Source organism: Lonchura striata, chromosome 5 (assembly GCF_050655825.1).
Source record: "Lonchura striata isolate lonStrDom1 chromosome 5, ASM5065582v1, whole genome shotgun sequence".
Classification (NCBI taxonomy): Eukaryota; Metazoa; Chordata; class Aves; order Passeriformes; family Estrildidae; genus Lonchura; species Lonchura striata.
In genome coordinates, this window is record NC_140707.1 from 69,033,379 (window position 1) to 69,052,349 (window position 18,971).

Here is an 18,971-nt window from a genome sequence, read left to right on the forward strand (position 1 = left end):
AATGTTTTTGTGATGGGCTCAAACTGGAAATCCAGACTGAAGAGAAGGAGGAGAAGGAGTTTAGCTCATGTGTGTGACAAGGATGGACCAGGACAGATGGAGGCCACCCTGCCCAGAGATACACAGAGACAGAAGTTTAGTTCTCCCCAGCCCTAAAAAGAAAAGCATCAAGCCTGCATCGCCCTGAGCAGTGTTTAAATGAAATCAGTCATTAGGAGAAAATTGGACCCTGGTGTCGCTTCCGCCTTTGCTTTAAGGAAAGGAGAGCAGCAATTACCACTTGCATATTCAACAGCCTCCTCAGCAAGCTAAATTAAACTTCGTGGAGCAAGGAGCTGCCAAAGCCTGTCTGTGACCGATGCCCCAACCAGCTGGTTGGGAGCCAGCACCGGTATTGCAGCACTGCGGTCTGCAGCCTAAAAATACCCAACAAGGGCACAAACACATGCAAAGGAGCACACACGCTCCCCTTCACACCCGCCTCCTCCAAACCCACCCAGGAGCCAGCAGCTAAATCCTCAAACATGAATATTAGCTTGTTGTTTTCCTGGCTCCCCTCCCAAAATGAGGATGTGAGATCCTGAGTGAGCTCTGTCTCTGAATGTGGAGCTTTATTCCAGTGTGCTGCACAGGGAGGGAGGGGTTTTGGTGTAACAGTGCTCACTGACCCTCTCTGCTGTGTCCTCACCAATTTCAGCATCTTGGGCCACGCCAAGCTTTGCCTGCCTTTACTCTGCAAGAGCTTCAGCACAGCCTGGGATGCTCCCAAACCATGGAAATACTCCAACTCTCATCCATCACTGCAAAGTGATGTCCTTGGCTGGAGATTGGTGGGAAGCACTTGGCTTCAGCAAGGACTTTAGGAAGATACATCACTGACACTAAGTGTTAAAACCAGGTCCTGGACCCCTTTTCTCAGCTCTTAGAAAGCAGGAATTTGGCATTCCACACAGTGCACCCTATAGTTGTCCCACCCCACCACTGAGCAGTGCTCATCCTCCCTCGGAGCTTCTCCCCACGAATTCAACACCCGGAGGAGGGCACAGTGCAAGATTATCCTGCACCATTTCTCTAAATAAACAATTCCAGATGATTTTTCCTCCTGTGTAAGTCACATCCAGACCTCCACAGCAATAAAAACTGGATGCTCCCACAACATTTTTCAGATCAGCTGTACATTTGCAGCATTCCCTGAGAAGCACCAAAGCCCTTCCCAAGCATGTTTTAATTTTTCACCTTACAGACCCAAGATAGTCAGCACTTTCCTTGGCTCCACTCAGTAACCCAACCTCTTCTTGGGTTTGGTTCTGATTGTGAGCCCACCAAAGTGTTTTCACGGTGCTCTGACCATCCAAAAGGCAGCTGCACATCCCTCTCAAGAGAGAGGAGTTCTCTTCCATTTCACATTTACACCAAATGTGCAAATGAAAATGTGCAATGGTGCATGAAAACACCTTTTACTGGGGTGGGGGGGGGTGGGGGTCGTCTAAGTAGTATTCAATTAAAAAAATATAATGTTTGATATTGAGCTCTTGCACGATTAAATGCTCAGAAATAGGATTGCCTTCCCCTGGGCAGGAATCATCTTCCCTCCAACACAGAAGCTTAAAGGATATGAGCTCATTACCAGCACCTCCACTGTGCTGAGCATGGTGCTGGTATCCCCCAGCACAGCTGCTCTGGTTTAAAGCAACCAGAATGATTTTTTTGGCCACAAACTATCATCCTGATTTCCAAAACCCCCTTTCTCCAGTGCAAAGCTGTTTTCAGGCATAGGCTGGTACAGGGGAGCAATGTTTGTGTTTGGTGGAAATCAATGTATGTCATCAGGAGGGAGCAAAAAGCCCAAAACATTCAGCTAAAAGGCTTTAAGCTATTGATTGCCTTATCTCCATGCATCTACTCAGAACAGAAGCCCAAAAGGGATGGGAACAGGACCCTTTCCATGATGCAGCTGCCACAAGGAGCCTGACTCATCACTAGTGCATCACAAGAGCTGTGATTCTCAGCACATGCAAATTCAAAGACTTGGGTTTCATGGATTTATAAATACACCTGCCAAATCCTGAATTACCCCCAATCCTTTTTCCTCATCCCAGAAATCCTATTATGCTTTATGAACCCAACAAAAAGAGTGTTTTGTGTCTCCATACCGTGCCTGGGCTACCTGGTACCTGAAGGCCACCAGGACACTGCCCCTGATGCCATGAGGAGACAGCTGCAGCCACAGGTTCTTCTGCTCACTCCAGCAAAGCCCCATCTGCCACCATCATCAAAAACCCAGTGCTTGCCTAAAATGTGTCACCTCCTCGTTCTATTCTTTCCTTTTATTGTGGCATTTGTCACATTCTGAAGCATACATCTGGGCCTGCTGTCTCACAAGGAAACGCTTCGCTCAGCTCAGGGGCAGATGAGCTTCGGGGGCTTGATAGCCACATCCAGGCTGCAGCAAGAAAAATTAAACCAAGCTTATTACAAAGCTAGTGAGGGAAAAGACATAGCTTCACGAATTTGTAACACTCCAGGAAAGCCCTCCTTTTTCCACTTTAAACTTACACCTATCAAAAGTGCTGGGAGAGACTTTTTTGTATGTGTCTGCATGGGGCTCCCACCTGGAGGTGTTGATGCCATTCAGGGAAAAGAGCAACAACCTCCACGGTGCTGTGAGAGTGCCATGGTCTGGCTTGCCTGTCTCCAGCACACGAGTGAGGTCCCTGCCAAGGGCAGCACACAGGCTGCTGCCTCTGTAATCCACTTTTCAGGGGGAAGAGTGTGGTGCACAGCAGGGTGAGACGGGATCTGTCTCAACGCTCTCCAGCTGAAATCAATCCTCGGAGCAGCCAAAATCTGGAGCAGGGGACGGCTGATGGTGAGCTGCAGGATGTTCATGCCAGGCCATGGAGACAAGCTTGGATCCAAGGAGAAGCTGAGGACTTGCAGCATCCATCAGGAGCTGGTCCAGGGAACCCCACACAGCCCTTGATCCCCTGTGCTGCATGGCTCAGTGCACATATTAATCCAACCAGGGAAGATGCTGCTGCAGCAAAACCTTGTTTAGTTTTTGAGGTTTAAAAACTAAACCTTGCTGGAAGTTTCCCAGCCATCTACATGGTGAGCAGCACAGTAACACTGGATATCACAAGTTCTCCACTAAAAGGGTAAATTTCATCAGTGACAAAATGAGATCTTCCAAACCACTACAGACCACTTCTTACAGGAGCTCCAGCAGATCAGCTCGGGCAAATACCATTTATTCCAGGAACAAGGACAACAACATGGAGCCACAGACAAGACCCAGTTTGCAAACCTATATAAATATATATATTTCTTGATATTCACTAGGGTGAATGAATGACCCAATTTTACAGACACACACATCCCATTTTCCCAGAAACCAGGTGGATTTGTGGTCTTTTCACAGAATCAAGCAAAAAAAAATGGGGTGAGCTGGCACTGATGGGAAAAAGAAAGAGTTTTCAAGTCACATAACGCTCCCTTAAGTGCAATCCATGATTTGCATCCTGAAACCCAGGCACAACACTTATCCAAGCCCAAGAGACTTTCCAGGAAGGCAGAGGGAAGCAGAGTTGGATCTCCAGGAAGGATGCTGGGGCATTCCCCTGACCTCCCTGTGTCCCAGCCCAGTTCTAAAAGACAACACAGAAAAAAAACAAAACAAAACAAAACAAACGCCCCCCCCAAAAAAAAAAAAAAAAAAAAACACAAAAAAACCAGAAAGGAAAGGTGGCACGAGGGGCAGTGGGTCCTGGTGTTCCCCTCACCCCACTCTTGTTTGGGGGCAGCAGCTGTCAGTGCTGCATTGTGGTGGGGCTCAAAGGGGCAGCCACAGCCCTTTCAGAGCCTAGGTTATGTGCAGGGAGGGATTAGCACCCACCCAAGGCTGTGCTGAAAGCCTGAAGCCTTGCAGGGAAGAGCCTCCCAGAATTTCTCCTGTGCTGTCTGAACCTGGTCTCTCAGGCAGCCTCTGGGAGTGTCTGGGCTGGGTGATGCCAAGCCTCATCCAGGCAGCCCTCAAGGACAAAACCAGGTAAGAGAGAGGGATGCAAAACCTCCAGGCAGCTCAGGAGGCTCCTACAGCCTCACTGAGCATCCTGGGGGAGCATCCTCCCCCATCCTGGCTCCATCCCTATCACCCAGCACAAGCACAAGCACCAATCCAGCCCCAGTCCCTTTCCACTGCTGGTTTTGGCCCCAGCTAGGAGAAAACTGCTCATTCAAAGCACAACACAACTCCAGAAGCTGCTAATTCCAGCTGCAAAGCCCAGCCCAGATATCACAAGTTCTGACTACTCCCTTTGACCATGCAAATGCTGTTAATACAAACTCAGCAGCCTGGCAAGAAAGAGTGGAGCTGCATTTCCCACTGGAGGAGGATATCTGTTTGCCAATTAGACTTTTCCTGGAGAACAACAGTTCAATCAACAATCTTCCCTTATTTTAATTCTTCCCCTTTTTTCAACCCTGCTCCTCCAATGAATATTTGGGCTGTGAATGTGATTTATTATATGCAAACCCTTACTGCTGAGCTTTCCATTTCACTGCTCCCCATTTCAGCAGTAATCCCCAGGGTGAGACTGGCTGAAGGCAGGCAGGTTTTTTCCTCTTTCAAAGCCTCTTAATTTGGCCTCACAAAGTGGAGTTTCCAAGTTTCTCAGCAGCAGATGCTTCCAGTCCATCAGCACAGCAACATCTGCCATGGGGCCACCACCACAACAAGGCAACAAGGAACTACTGGTTAAGTCCCAGAGGGCTTTTTTTGGGTGGTGTTTGGAGTTTTTTAGCACTATCCATGCTTAAGGTGAGGCTACTGGAACCACAGGTGTTCAGGCATTTTGTGGTGTGCAGCAAGCTGATTTCTTTCTCTCTCAAAATGGAAACTGGATGAAAGCTGCTGTAAATAGGAATCCTTCCCAGCAGGGATCCTGATGGCTAAATATCATTAAACTTCAAAATACCATTAAACCCACAGTACTGAAAGTGCCCAGAGCAAACAAAACACACTTGTCAGATCTCTCAGCTGGCCTACCCATCTGCAATGCTGATTTTCTTTTAAAGGTTTTTAAATTCTGATGTTAATCCAGAGTGATTTCCCCCACTGAAGTACAAACCTGGGGTTGAGAATTCCTTGATAAATATGTCTAATGGCAGAAAAGGCCCACTGGCCTTTTTTCCTTCCAGTATGACACTAATACCTCCCTGTGCTCCAGGAGATGAACACTAAAAAACAATGCATGTGAGCTCACATCAGGCACAACATGATGCCAACAGCTCCTACCCAGCCTGGGAAAAAAAAAAAAAAAACAGCAACTTTTATCACATTTCACTGAAATACTGTTTGCATTTAAACAGTATTAAAAGAAAAAAAAAATCAGACAAGTGAGATTAATTGGAAGGGTTGGTCATACTTATTTTGTGTGACTACAGCACAATGTAGCTTATGGCAAAAGCTTTGACCAGGACGGATCTGCACCATCCTGAGCCACAGGGCAGCAGGACTCGATTTTCCAGGACAGCTGCTCAAATCCACCACCTGCAATTCAGAGGATCTGTCTTAATGGGGGCATGTGGTTTTAATTGCCTAATTATCCAGCCTCTGACCAGGGGATGGACCAAAAGAAGGCTCTGCTCCTGCTGGAGCATCCAGAAGGGAATGTCAGTGGAGGTCCCAAGGGGATGCATTTAAAAATCAATAGAGGCTATTTTAATGCTTAATCCAGGAAAGTATCAGCATCAGCAGTGTCAATACAAACTGAATTTAAACACACTGAGTACATGCACAGGATTGTTAGTTTTTCCTCTGTGCATTGATTTAACCAAATCTGGTTTTCCCCTGGAGAATCTGGAGTCCAAACAAGGCATCCACAGCATCTCTAGTGCTTCAGGCATCCTGCCTGCCTTCCTCCCTATATACTGCTCAAAAAATGAGCCTCTCCATCCCACCTGAGCAAACATTTCAGTGATGAAACCCCCTGGAGGGGCAATATCACAGCAACAGTGGTCACATCCCTGCCACAGCTACATATGGGAGTGGATTTCTCTTTTTTGCAGGTTTTCACACTGCACCCAGCACAAACTGCAAACAAGCTTCCCACCCCTGTAGACATTTATACAATCATCTCCCTTTGCTTTAAAAAAAAAAAAAAGCCTAGCAATTGCAAACAGCTGCTTTGAAAAAGTGACCCAAGGGGCTCCTGAGAGGCTCAGACACCCTGAGAGAACATAACTATGTTTGATTTTTTTAAATTTAATCCCATCTGCAGCAGGAGGGCAGACTGGGTGTTGATATATCTGGGACTCAGCACACTTCAGACGTGTCCATGAGCACAGATGAACCTTCCCCAAGGCCACTGCAGGCATGGAGTGGGCTCAGAGAGACACAGTGTCACCCACCAGTGTCACAGCACCAAACTCTGACACCCACCCACTGCCCTCTGCAGAGATGCTCCCACACCACCACTTCACCCCTCTCTCCTGCTGCTTCCCAAGCTGGTTGTGGCTCTGGAATGCTTGGTTTTCTTTGGGCTTGTGCTGGGAACTGCGTTGCTAATCCAGAGGTGTTTGAGTTACTGCTCTGCAGCCCTGGCACAGAGTCAAGGTCTTCTCTGCTCCTCGCCCCACGCCACCAGCGAGGAGGGGACACAGCCAGGACAGCTGACCCCAGCTGACCAAAGGTTATTCCAGAGTGCCCAGCATAGAAATCTGCATATAAAGCGTTTTTACTTCTCCCCATCAACGCCAGTCTGGTTCACCCACAATCCAAACCCGTGGAGAGCTTCACACTTGGAAGAGGTGATGGTGGTTCTGGCAGAGCTCTGCACCCCTGGATAAGGCTTCAGTGCTCTGGTGATCAGTGACTTGTGGCACTCCTCCAGAGCTCCCCTCCTTTCGTGGCACTTGAGTGACACCAGGTCTGCCCAGCTGTGCAGGGAGAGAACACATCCTCAACCCCTGAAACACTCCCCCGGTGTTGCAGCATTTTTGAGACAGAGGGCATGATTTATGTCTGGAAAGAGATTTGAGCTACTCCAGTCAAGGCCTCAGATCTGGGCCTTGTGAGGCCTTCCAGCCTCTGATGCAGTTAGAAATTAAGAGTTTGTGGCGCAGTTAGAAATTAAGAGTTTGTGGCACAGTTAGGAATTGCATTAAGGTGTGATGGGAAGCACTGGGCTGTCTGGGTGTGAAGTAGTATAGATTTATAATGTGAAGTTTAGTCCACCTTAAGACAAAGATAAACAATCTTCACTTGCCAATGAGAGTGCCTTTGTAAACTGTAAACTATATAGAAGTGTGTATAAACTGCCATCTTCTCTCGAATAAACGGAGAACGTTGCATTAATCGTATTGGTTGGATGAGTGTTCTGTCCTGTCCAGCTTTCCCGTTTTATGAGGTCCCTGGTTTTGCCCATTCCTTCTGCAGCTCTAGAAACACCTCTGTCACCAGAAATGGCAACAGAGGCCACTCAGAGAGGCAGCTTTGCCTTCACCAGAATGCCAGGTCTTCCAACACAGCCCACACAACACCATGGATAACAAAGTGGGGCCCAGCAAGTCTAAGCCCAGGATGAAACCCATCTCAAACCCTCTCCTAGAACAGACAGCCTGCAGGTTTGCTGCCCAGACACTGCCCTAAATATTGAAAAACATCTTGCCCCCCCTTGTCTGACCTAACATTGCAGTCTGGATGGCTTAAACACATGGTAATGACATAAAGAACAAGAGATTGACCCTCAGATCATCCACAATCTTCTGACTGTCCACAGGGGAAGGAAATTAAATGGCTTTTGGACAACAAATCTTTGCAACATTTTCCAGCACAAGACCTGTAACATTGAAGTGAAAGCTTGAAGAAGCTGCAAATTGGATTTAGGTACCTGAAAATTCCAGATTCACTCCACCACTGCCAGAGTTGTCACAGGAAGAGAAAGCACCCTCAAATAATTGCCTCTCCGGGCAAAAACTTTCAAAATGCCTTTAATGCAGATTTGTAGAGCTGGCAAGAGCTACCCATCCCCATGGACTGCAACACGAGCCCTGAGAGCAGGCAGAGAGGAGAAAAAGCATCTGCCAAGCAATCACAGGCATTTTTTTCCCAGTGAGTGCCTAGTGAGAAGAGCAACCCATGCATCAACAGGAGCACTTGACACATGCCAGCACTTTCTAAATTCACTTTCAGAAGATTTACCAACACGTCCTGTGGAAAAGGAATGTGTGCTATGCAAATCCAGCCTCAAACTGCTCCCTGCCTAATCTAGCTTTAGATTCAAATGCTTATTACCATGGCTTCTAATCGGCCCATGTGCAATACACAGGTTTAGTTTGGGCTCCCAGGACTTCAGCTGTGCTCTTACTAAGGCACTGAATGGAGAAAGAAAAAAGGAAACAAAGAGGGGGGAAAACAAAACCCCAGCACTGCAAAGAATTCCAGTTTTGGTGGAAAGCAGGCCTGGAAAGAAGCATTGACACCTACCAGTAAAAGCCAGGCTGATATGCAAACATTTGGCAGCTCACCAAGAACATACTGAATGTCAAATCCTGTTTGCACCCCATCATATCCCTGCAGGGAAGTGGTGGTGGCTGGTCTTTTCTTTCAGGGTCTCTCCCTTCCCCCTGAGACAAGGTGATGAAAAGATCTCACACCCACACAGGACCCATCTATCAGCAGCACCAAGCCCAGCTGGTCACACCATAACCTCCTGACTACCTTACAGATGCTCTGAGCACCCACACCAGCACTTCCAGAGCCTGGGTAAGGTGTGCCAACCAGGAGCTGTTGCTGGTTTAGGGAGGAAGTGGGTAAATCACTGCATTAGGGTCTGCAGCAGGGAACAGGGAACCACCTCCCTGTTTGCTGGCACCAGCCACACAGCTCTGGCCACAGTAACCTCTGTCCTAATCAGCACCAGGCAAAATGCTTCATTTAACTTCTGAGTGTGTGAAATTTGTTCTGCTCTATCCAGCCCTGGTACCTCCAGGACACAACCACAACCTCTGACCTCCACCATGCAGCTGCAGCTCAGCCACTGGGCACCAGAAACAACCCAAAGGCAGGGACACAGGACCCCCACTCAGGCTTCTCCTCCCCATCTGCTGCTCACCTGCCAGACTGAGCTTTCCTGAGACACAGCATGGTGAGGTTTCCAGCAGCATGGTCCAGCTCCCACCTTCAGGATGCTGAACCCCAGCAGCACCTCCTCTGCCTCCACAGTGCCAAACTGCACAGGGACTGGCAAGCAGCTCCAGCAAAAAGTCAAGACATCCAATTGCTGCTACCAGCCTCTGAAGACCCTACAAGACAGTGCTGACCCTGTTATGCTACCAAAATAACATTTGGTGGGGTGAGCAGCACTAGGAATACCAACATGAATGGGAAGATTTACTTCTGTGAATCTCAGCAACACTTTTAGAGTAAAGCTGCAGGATGAACTTACGTTTATTAGACATCAGAGAATTCACTGAGGTGAACATCCCCCAGGCAACACCTACATGTCTGCACAGAGACCTGCAGGCTTTCTGCTGTCTCATAACATGGCAAATCCAACTAAAGCACTCTTTATGGCTTGGATGTTCATAACATTTATATGTATTCCCTGGTGTCTAGTACAGGCTGAGGTTTCATTGCATCCCTTAATAAAAAACCTCCGTAACACCCTTCTAACTTGATGGCTGTTTTGACAAAAAATTGCGGCAGCCTCACAAATTTGAGATGAAAAACCAATCTGAAAGAAAGGACAAAAAAACAGGCATTGGACTTAATGAATTGTCATTGACAGGAGGAGGAGCAGATGGACAGACCGACTTTAAAGCTTCCCTTCATTAGGAAATGACACTAAAATCATGGGTTAACTTTCAACAATGCATGTTATTACTGAGGAGAGTGAGGCAGCTGATATTCTGCCACTCAAGCACATGTTCCTCTATGCTTCATCATTTACTGAATTAATAATCAAATGCTTTGAAAAGAGAAGAAAAAAAAAACCCAGAGAAACCGGAGGCTGCAGCTCTCAGTGTCCTCATCAGCCTGTTCAAAGACCAAGCCAGATTCACCAGTGCCTGCATCACTGCCTGCCTGTGCTGGTGTCTGGCCAGGCTCTCCCTCCAGCACCTCCCCAGCTCACAGCTGCACCTGCAACTGGTCTGGGGGACATTTCTCCTTGCTCCTGTAGCCAAAACAACCAGCAGGGATGGTTAAAGCAGGTGGAAAGACCCCTGTTTCCACGCAGCCTGGCCTGGGGCACCGAAGGAAGAAACTCTGCAAGACTCCCTGCCCAAGGACACAGATGGAGGATCTTATGGAGGAGCCCTTCCCACACCAAAGGAGCCATGCAAGTAGTATTTACCAGGTCACAGGTACTAAATACCCCAGCAAAGTCATGCTCACTTGTCAACCAAGAAAAAATTCACATTCCTGTATTTACTGCCACTTCTACAGCAGTTTCCAGGACCAGGTCATTTCTAATATGACTGTGAGGAAGTCCTAGTGAAGGGATCCATGGCACAGAGACTCATGGATAGTTCACACACAAGTGAAAAGATAATTCCAAGCCTCAGAAGCCACATTGCTGGAGCTGTGGATAACACTCAGGCAGAGAGCAGTTTGCTTATGATAAGCCAGGATGACAACCCAGTGGAAGTGTAAAAATAATTTAATGAATAAGTATATTTAGATTTATAATCCCACAGCGGCTTTATTTATAGGGATGCCAATCACTTTTACACAGATATAAAATTGGCTGGCAGAATGCCTTAGACTATATCCAGAAACCCATCTGTAACAAATCTAAGCTGTGATATCCCTGCATACACTTGGCCAAACAATAACACTGATGCCAGTCATCTTCACTTTAAATGTGCAGATGGGCCAAAGGGGGCTTGCCAAGCCTTCCCCACAGCCAAAAATGGGTGAACTCCCCTATCACCTACTGGAAACTGGGTTGGGAAAAGGACCAGATGAAGGAAAACCAGTCACCATCTGGCTGTGTGGATTGCAACACCAACGCATTGCTGGCTGGAGAACAACCCTGCATCCAGCTGAATCTTTTTTGGAACTTTCCATCACTGAAGTAAGGAGCTGCAAGCAAGGTGAAAAACCCCATGGAGCCCTGCAGCACCTTTAAAAGGTGGGGGCATTAAAGTAGGGTTCTTGGGTATGGGTTTTTTTTGATTCATTGTTCAAGACACAAAGCTGGGACAGAGGAAGGTGCAGGAGAAATTAACTGAAAGTCATCACTTGGCTCAATCTAAAAGCAGATGAGGATTTCTAGTGATCCCTGCCCAGGATCTTACAACTTTATCTAAGCCTGCAGATGTCAAGGGGAGAGGCTGCTGTGGGTTTCCACAGGGCTGGTGACCACCTGGAAAACTGAAAAGTCACAGCTAATTCACAAAAAAAAACAAAGAAAAACCTGCTCTTTATCTCATAGGCACTTCTGGGGACTGGCTGTCTCAGAAATGGGGCAAAACAGGGGTGGCTCCATGTCAAATGGAGACTGTGGGTAACTGCAATTCATCCATAAAGCTGTCAGACATTGGCAAATGCCAAGGTGGAAAAGGTTACTCAGGAATATTACTTTGAATAGCTCTGGGAACAAACCCAGCATTAATTTTCAACACTTACTGAGCAAATTATTTGAATAAACTGAGGAAGGCTCGTGCACACATACTGACAGCATTATTTGGTAGATTTTTGCCTCTGCTCCTGAGATAATTTATGACAAAACAACTTCCAGCAATGACGATCACTTTCCAGACCAATGAGCGTATTCAACTACCCCTGGGGAAAGGTAACCTATCAAGATCCCTTCCAGCACAATTTTAGTACCATTTTACACCACAAACTATTTTCACACTGGCATTTGCTCTGATTTATCCCTGGAAATAAGTTTGTCTAAAAGAAAAACTGATGGAAAGAAAAAAACAGAAACAGAAACAGCACTTTCCTCGCTCAAGGACAAAGCGAAGTAAAATAACCAAGCACAGAGCTACAGCATTCTCAATCCAAATGTTTTCCAAAACATTTCCAAATGTTTCTCAAAGCTTCCAGATGGAGCTTTCATAACTAGGATGCAACCCCTCCAAAGCCTGGGGCATTGAGCATGGATGGCATCATGGTGTGCTGCAGCAGACACACCGAGGAAATGGCTGGTGCTGACTTTGCCAATGACAAACCTGCCAAAACACACCTGAGAGCCCTGCACAGAAAACACAGTGTTTCAAAGAAAAACTGCCTCTGCTTCTTCCACAGGGCATATTCCAATGTGACAGAGGAGCTTGATTGCTACGTGGGCTTTCAGGAAGAGTCAGTCCCTCTGTACTGAGCACTGGTGAGGCCACACCTCAAGTGTTGTGTCCAGTTCTGGGTCACACACGACAAGAAGGACATCAATGTGTCCAAAGAAGGGAAAGGAGCTGGAGAGGGGTCTGGAGAACAAGTCTGATGAGGATCAGCTGTGGGGGCTCAGCCTGGAGAAAAGGAGGCTCAGTGGGAACCTTCTCACTCTACAATTCCCTGACAGGAGAGTACAGCCAGGCAGGGCGCAGGCACTGCTCCCAGGGAACAAGGGACAAGACAAAAGGACACAGCCTCAAGCTACGTCAGGAGAGGTTCAGGTTGGACATCAGGAAGAACTTCTTCACTGAAAGGGCTGTTAAGCATTGGGACAGAGTGCCCAGGGCTGTGGTGGAGTCACCATTCCTGGAAGTGTTGAAGAAACAACTGCATGTGGCACTCGGTGCTATGGTTTGGTTGACAAGGTGGTGTTTGATCAAAGGCTGGACTCAATGATCTTTTTCCAACTTTAATGATTCTATAAATACATGTGGCCAGATGTCCTCACGTTCTCGGCAGACTTCTGAGTTTATTCCAAGCAACTCAGGATGATCCTTCCCTGCCTCTCTTTAGGAATTACAAAAAAAATATGCCAAAAGATTATTTAAAAAATTCAATAAAACAATAAAAAACTTTTAAACCCCACTTATGGAATGGTATGGAGAGAAAACCATACATTTTCTACACTCAAGCTAAAAATTCTGAAGTTCTGTCCACACACCATCAAACGTGGATGTTTATGGTTATTACAGAGAAACCTGAGACAGTTGTGGGAGATTCTGGTCTGAGCAGCTCACCACAAGCACAGCAGCCAAAGGATGAGCACTGAGGTGTCAGCAGGGCTCAGCTGCAGGAACTGACCACTCTGGGGAGGGGGGACTGGCACACAGCTGCTCCCCATCCCCATCCTCAGCCTCCTCATCCCACTGCTGACACAACTTCCATGGGAAACAGCGGCGCCTCTAAACCACGCTCCAAGTCCTTCAAAGCCCAAAGCTCATCTCCACCTCTTTCAACAAGCTCCTGGACACTATCAAAGCCCCTCCTACCAACTGTACATGGGCTTTGTATTAGACTTTCTGTAGAGTAGGGAAAAAAAAAAATAGAGCCTTTCTTGAGGATGATAAAGTCTAGACACTACAATATATTTTCCAGCTGATACAGCAAACCTAAAAAGCCTTCCCTTGATCTCAGACTGTCACGATCAAAGCCATTATCCCATTCAGAGCCCTTCTGAAACTTTAGCTTCCAAATGTGCAAGTTATTTTTAAAATCTAAACCAGGCCAAGCCTCTTGTTTGGAGTTTTATGAGGAAAATGGGGTGTGCTCCTCCCAAGCCTTCCCCCACTATGTCTGGAAGTGGCTGGTGGACACATGGTGGAGGGACCAGAGCAGGGAGGGAGCCCCATGTCTGGGGACACCTCAGTGGCACCTGGTGGCCACGATCTCCTTGCATGGGGGGACACAGCTGAAGCCCCAAGGCGCCTCTGGTGTGGGGAATATTCCCTGTCCTTGACTGAGACAGAGTTTTTTGGAGACCAAACCTGGTTTGCATCCCCATCCCCAGGATTTGTGCCTGCTTTTGGCACCCTCCGTCACTGAACATGCTACTCTGGAGACAAAGAAAAATAAACATCTTGAGATACTTTCATTTCCTACAGAAATTAAGTAACTAAGCGTTATGAATTTCCTTTAACAGGTAGCAGGATGATCCAAGTGCACAAATAACATCCATCTCTGCACCAAAGTACAACCAGGGAAATGAGGTACTCAAAATCATTCTCCAGTCTCTTGGAGCAACTTTTCAGCTGGCTGAAAGAAAAAATACACAGCCCTGCAAAAGAACAGGAAAGCCAAAGGGGTATCAACCTCTGCCTTAAGTGGGATGCTCAAGGAGAGATGGTGGAAGAGTAGCTCATCCCAGACCAGCTGGTGCTGTATGATGTATCCAGAGCTCCTGGCATGCTGTGGCCTCTGCAGGAGAGGGAATCTGTACTCAGTTCCAATCACCAAAGCTCACAGTGTCCATACTGGAAAAAAACAAAGGATGGATGGTCTGGAATGATGAGGAGCTTGGAGAGAACTTTGGAAGACTTTCTGAAAGCAGGTGACCACCAAGCTTCCCACACCACATCCTAAGGTAGACTTTTAACAGGGATATTCTTCAAAGAGAGATGGGGACAGGAGGTGGCTCACACTGCAGAAAGAAGAGAGCAACACAGCATTCACATGCTCCAAAGCTATTTAAAAGCCAAATGAGGCTCCCTAGTGAGCACTTAATTTAACTGAGCAACTTCTACAGCACCAGGCAAATGAGCCACATCATCTCCTCTTCCTCCCAGCATCCATCTCCACCACTCTGTCATCTCCCTTCCCCTCCATGCTTCCACTCTCCTCCACTCCCAGCAGCTCTGCTCCTCCTCCCCACCTCTCCCTCTGCCCAAGCCAAGCAGATCTGTGAAGGGCCCAGTGAAGCAGGCAGGCACACACCAGTAGGATGGGGATTAGAGACCTGCCACCCCCTCCAGCATCCCTCACTGTGGCTGGAGGGACCATGCCAGGCAGGAACACTGGCTGTGCTGCACATCACACATTCCCAGTGCTTCAGGAGGTGTTGTCTGAACTGCCACTGGCTTTCCAGCTGGGCAAACATCAAGGAAATAATCAGGCTGACAGGCTTTCTTAAGAGTATTTCCATCAAGTAGGACTTTTCCCACCTCCACACACACCAGAGCAGAAGGAGCAAAGGCTTGTGACAGCCACTACACCCGTCCCAGAGAGGACAGGGGCCTTGCCAGGGGATTTGTCTCTCCAAATTGTTACTCTGGAGCTGGGACAGGATGTGGGGTCATGCCCAGCTTCAGCTCTGCCACAGCAGAGTCGAACACATGCCCCATCACTTGTCTTTACTCTTCCTAACAAACACAAAGAGAAGATAGACTTCAACCTCAACCTTCACACGGGCAATTTTCCCTGAAGCTACCAAAGCTCTGCAGATCCCTTTGGTTCCACCTTGTTCCCTCCAGGCCCCTTCCCTTTCACGAACTTCTCCCAAGGAAGGGGAACAAAGGCCAGCCTCACACTTCTATCTCTAAGACGGGCTACCAACGTCAAAAATGTATGCTCCTTCTCACACAGGAAAGCAGAGAAACTGATGGCAAAGGCTGTTCTGGATTTACAAGTATCTAAACCCATCAGGAAGCAGCATGCACCCTGAACCCTCACTCCCAAGGTTTGCACATTGGACATGATAAATGAGGCAGCAGAGGCAGCTGACAAGCCAGCACCTCAGAACTCAACCCCGACCACACCAGCTCAGGAAGAAAGAGAAACCAAAGGGAAGAAAGCAAATTGTCCAGCCGCACACTGCCATCCGAACAGGGCCACTCATCTGCTCCTGGTGACAAACCCTGAAGGGAAAACATCACACAATTCACTCAGGTTCCAGGCACAAACCAGGGCTCAGCACCCCACTGCTCTCCCTGCGAGGCTTCCCAGCCATCCCACCCTCCTCTGCAGTGACTTCCTGAGTGTTTCTCATCTCCCGTGTTAGAGATGGGAAATGTGTGCATTAACAGTCCTCCTTCCCAAACCGAACATGGCAAATACAGCCTGAAAAACAGCTAATTCCCAATCCTGCCAAACTTACAGTGCTAACTTATTTCCAGACAGAGCTGTGATTTTTATAAGGGATACCACTAGGTTAAGGAGTCAAAGCTGTAACTGTATGAGTGAAAGCAAAAGCCTTTCATTCCTGCAAGGATTTTTTTTTCCCCCTGCTCCTGAAAGGACAGGGAGCAACTCAGCTCTTGCCAGTTTAGCGGGGTGAAGGCTTGGCTGGGAGCAGCCTCATTAAACTGGCTGGGTCGTTCAGCGCCAATCCAAACACTCAGTCCTCTGATCCCCACATGACGGGCTGGGAACCACAGGCAACTCACAATTAAACCCGTGACAATCAGGAAAAATCCCTATAACCCCCCCCCAAGCTGAATTCACCAACACCATCCCCACCCTCCCTGCTTTCATTTATTTATTTATTTGTTTACTTACATAAGCCTCATGGCAGATAACTTGGAGGAAATCGGATGCTTTAATGATTAAGTGACACTTAGGCAGCCCTCTGGAAGATAAATACGTCCTTTGGTAACCCTGCAACAGAAACAGAAGGTACAAACAGAGAGTAACTAATTATTCTGATTAAATCTTGGAAGACCTGAAATACCCGACTGCAGCAGAACAAAGCCAGCGTGCTGCTCGTAAAAAAAAAAAAAAAAAAAAAAAAAAGTCACACCCTTTTTTTTTAAAGAATTCACCCAAATAAACCTTAAGTGCTTCTGTGTTGTGTTTGTTTGTGTGTTTTGTTTCTTAAGGTCTAGGCAGCTGATAGGAAATCTCTGCCATACCCTGGAGGGATCCCGTCACCTCCAGCTAAAATTAGACTTCAAGGGAAGCATCGAAGGCGTCTCCAGCCCACCACGCACTCCAGGAGCAGTGTGTGAGGGTTTTTTCTCCTTTCCCATCGAAACCAAACACAGAGGGGTTTTTGGATGAAAAGAAGTTAAGGAAAATAAACAAATAAGGTGCACTCCTAAGGAGAAAGAGGGGGAAAGCAAGTCTACCCCACTGCCAGGCTGGGAGGGATGTGAGCCAGGGATGAGGTGCGGGCAGGTGGGGAGGCAGCTGAGTCACCTGCACTGGGCAGGATGCAATGGGATGCTCCATGCAGCACTGAGAGGAGCTTGCAAAGCCCACCAGCAGCCCATCCAGCAGCATGGATATGGAGTGAGGCCCCTGCTTTATTGGTGTCCAAGACACCCATGCCAGGAGCCTGCTCCAGCCAATGCTGCAGATTGAGACAAGAGGATGGGCTCAGCAGACATTCCCGTGCTCTCCTTGCCTTGGAGGAAAACCAGAATTCCCCTCCACCCCTTCCCTCTGCCTCCCCCCAGTACACTAAATGCCAGTGGAGCTCAGGGGAATATTTAATCTCAAACCTCAGTAATCAATCAGTTCACCCTCATGCATGAAAAAGAGTCACAGCGGTAAGCACCAAATCCCATTTCCATCCAGCAATACGACGGTTTAATTACGTACATAACACTTCCCTTTTAACATAAATCCTGAAGAGATCCAGGCAGCCCCCAGGTTATGGGTGGGGAAAGACACAGTGAGGGGGAAGAATATGGGGAGGGGGTGGAAGAAAGGGAGGAGAAACCATTATGGCAATTATTTAAAATGACAACTTTCTATGGCTGCTCTGCTTTGCCATTGGCATAGCCATTGTTTCACCTTGTGTTTGCTGTCCCAGAGGATGGGCAACAAGCCCAACATCCAGCCCTGCCACCAGAAGCTGCATCTGCCTCCTTCCAACACACCAGCAAGCATGTGGGAAAATGAGGGCATGGAAAATGCAAGATGGGCACACATGGAATGGACTGCCCAGGCTGTGACACAAATAACAGCAACAGAGCCTCTCCACTGGTGCTGCCAAAATTACTCCAAACCTGCTCACTTCAAAAAGATCATTCCTAGCTGGGTCTGAGCAGGTTTGGGATCACTCCCTGCCAACACCTGTTATTCCAAGTGCAAGAATGGCTGGACCAGCAGGATCATCACACAGCTGCCAGTGCAACAGGTAGGCAGCTGTGAAATACATTCTGCTTTTGTCCAACCAGACCAGTCCCGAGGGGCACAGCCATGGTGAAATATATACATATTGGTTTAAATATAAACACATGCACAGACTTTTCTAATATATAGGAACAAACGAGGGGACACCCTGCTGAAACCCCATGTGCAGCTCCACTGCTCCCACAGTGATGAAGGAAATGAGAAGCAGAGACCAGGCACACACCCGCTTGCCACGGCGTGTTTTGGCTCTGGGAACGTTTCTGGATTCTCCAGCTTGAGCTCTGACCTCCAAGAGCTATAAAATGGTTTTGGAGTCGCTCTGGAGGAGAAGTGGAGGAGTTCCTGGGGGCTCAGCCAGGCAAGGGGAACAGGATGAAGAGGTGGGATCCAGGTGCTCACAGGGACAGCTGAGCCAGTCCGTGCCCCACCAGTTCAGAGGCCTTCAAAACACCCATTGTGCACAGGAAGAGGCCAGGAACAACCCCAAACCCCCAGTGCACAGCAGAAAGCAAGGTCTCCTCATCCATCCATGACCACAGTTCCAGCCTCACCAGACCACACTGCTCAGACAAAGAGAAACAAGCTCAGGACTGGGGCAGATTGGGGTTACTTTTGACTTCTCTGTGTGTAGCAGAGCTGTGTTTCTGAACTCTATTTTTTTTTCAGGCAGATCCAGTGGCAGGCTTTGTAAACACACATGCATTGCTTCCAAGGGGCTCATAAAAGCAGCTTTTGGAAGTGGAGGTGGTGCAGAACAAGAGGAATTTTTCAATTCCTCTTGAGAGGAAGCATCACTCAGAGATGTGGAAGAAAAAACCTACCTGTAACCTAGATTGCTGCACTGTGGTCTCTTCAAAGGCCAATGATCCTACCCCTCCCTTTTTTTTTTTTTTTGGCTTCAATTTCCCCAAAATCTATAACATCAGGAAATGCTTGGCACAATGGACTAAGTCTCAAACTCCACACAGGGAAACTATTGCTCTTACATCCTGAA

At 47.7% G+C, this 18,971-nt stretch overlaps 1 protein-coding gene across 2 annotated transcripts in view; it reads right to left on the reverse strand.

The window, feature by feature from the left end:
* DAAM1 (dishevelled associated activator of morphogenesis 1) overlaps window positions 1–18,971 on the reverse strand; it is a 91,345-nt gene that overhangs the window by 56,186 nt on the left and 16,188 nt on the right. For both annotated transcript variants that reach the window (XM_077783912.2, XM_077783911.2), the window contains exon 2: window positions 16,397–16,495. The gene's annotated coding sequence lies outside the window, so the exon portion shown is untranslated. The remainder of the gene's footprint in view (window positions 1–16,396; window positions 16,496–18,971) is intronic.